This window comes from Anguilla rostrata, chromosome 7 (genome assembly GCF_018555375.3).
Source record: "Anguilla rostrata isolate EN2019 chromosome 7, ASM1855537v3, whole genome shotgun sequence".
Classification (NCBI taxonomy): Eukaryota; Metazoa; Chordata; class Actinopteri; order Anguilliformes; family Anguillidae; genus Anguilla; species Anguilla rostrata.
The window spans coordinates 39,912,554-39,914,942 of NC_057939.1; positions in this window are offsets into that span (position 1 = coordinate 39,912,554).

Here is a 2,389-nt window from a genome sequence, read left to right on the forward strand (position 1 = left end):
CCTTTGTCTGCGAAGTTGAATCAGATAAAGCGTGTGGGCAGAAGAGCCTGAAATGTACAAATTAACTATGAGAACCGTGTTCTATGGCTGATTTGCATACTTATTTTCATTAATTAGCTTGATGCAATTTCATTTTCAGTTTCTGCAAATTGGGGGGGGGGATCTTACTAATAACTTGACTTCAAAAAATTTTTGGTAGTGTGTTTATGGAAATTCAAGGGTGTTGAGAGTTTATTTTTATTTATTGAACCAATCTTTAACCAGGCAAGTTAATTTAGAACAAGTTTTTATTTCCAATAACAGCCTGGCAGAGACGCCAAATACAGCGAAATGCAACAAAATAAACAAGAATTTTAAATACAGCTCTGGCATTAAATAGAATCAAGACACAATAGTCATGAATCATTTGTAGCTGAGGCATGTGGCTGTAAACATGTCCATGATCCCACACTTAAAAATGAGGACGGAGATAAGCTTGTCCGACCAAAAGTTTTTTGCAGCTTGTTCGAGTCTGAGGCTGCAGCATGCTAAAATGAGGAACAGCCCAGAGTAGTACAGACTGGGGGTCACTAGTTGAATGTAGCTGGTGGATTTATAAGTAGGGCCAGATTATTCTGGAAGAGATGTCAGGCCTAGAAGGTATTTGTGTATGAGGATAGTCCCATATATTTTTCATCTTGTATGTAGCGATGACCAGTTCACAGAGGAGTAGAGATTGGAGTGGAGTGTTCTGATGGGGGCAATGGCTGAAAACCTGATGCTGGGTGATAAATAACACCCAGCCTATCAAGTGCAGCCTTGAAGACAGATCTGTATATCACATCTCCATAATCCAGTATATGGAGGATGGTCATATGAATGTGTCAATTTAGCAGCAGCGGCAAAGGCGGACAGATTTCCAAAATCTTAGAGAAATCCAAATCTTAATTTCATTTTTGCCTGACGTATGTTTGAGATATGAGGTAAAAATAAGAGAGCAGAATCCAGCCAAACTCCAAAGTATTTGCATGATTTGACCAACTGAAGCTCACATGCAGCAAGAGTGGTGATCCAAGGTGGACTTTTAATATACAAGGCAGAATGTAAATGGGCCTGTACCAGAGCATGCTTGATCTTCTCCTTTGAACAGTGGGCGAACAGTGGATGCCTTCTATACCCTGTGAATTTCTGCGGTACAAATTTAAGGATTGTAGAGATGTTAAGTGGGGGCTGCAACTTTCAAGAAGAATGGGTCCAGTTTGTCCTGTTGAACAGGCTTCGTAGGGTCCAAAATGACAGGTTCCTTCCATAACTCTGCTTCTGTTACTGATATAAGTGAGAAACTGTGTAATGGGGAAGTGGAGGGGAGTTACTATGACTGGGGTCAGGTTTCATAGTAGTCGATGAGCAGGGGTTTTTGGTCAAACAAAAATTCAGATTTAATGAAATGCGTATTAAATATTCATCATGAGACTTCTGTCACTAACTATAATATTGTCAAAGCTACTGGCCATGAGCTATTGGAGGGCTGGTTCTCAAGGTCTTTAACTGTTTTTCAAAATGTCTGTGGGTCAGGCTCACACAGAGAAAACTTTAAAATAAGTGGTTATGTAAGTGCTAACTTAACTAACTTAACTAACTGAAACAAAATCAGCATGTGTGTATACTGCATGCATAAGCTTTGGATATCTTCATTTAAGTAATATTTCTCAAGGGTATCTTATCAGTAAAGCATGCATACTCACTGTTAAATCGATGTATTTCAGATGGTTTTATATATATCTATTTATTTATTGCTGGATCTTTAGACACCCAGTAGATGGTGCTAAATCCAATTCTATATTAAAAGTAATGTTGAAATTTAAACCCCCACGCACAAAGGTATTAGTGTTATTCGAACAGTCCAGTAAATAACTGGATTTAAACTTGTTAAACGTTCTAGACAAAAAGACACAGCTGAATATTCTTCAGTGTGAATATGATGAAGTGTGCCATTCTGGACTTTAGCAACATAATCACTCATTTTAGTTAGTAATTCAGCAGGATTAGACGTAATATAGAATTTAAGATGTAAATGCAATAAATTGTGAGTGGACTTCTAGGTTCAAACAATGATGTTATAAAGAGCCTTTTTATGTTAGAGTTATAATTTGTCTTTTTATGCTATGTACATTACCATATTTGTGTTTCTGTGTGAGGATTTGCAGTAGGCAACTATTGACATTTGAGTGTTTTATTGAGACTATACGTCTTTACTGTAACTTTTTTCTGAACTCAAATGATTATGAAAAAAACCCTACGGCGATAGAACTCTTTTTCTGAAGTTTTGACACCGACATTATGTCATTCCTACGCAACAACATTTCTGGGAAAGGCGGTAGTTAGTTGCTAGGTGGTGTGACGTCATGAT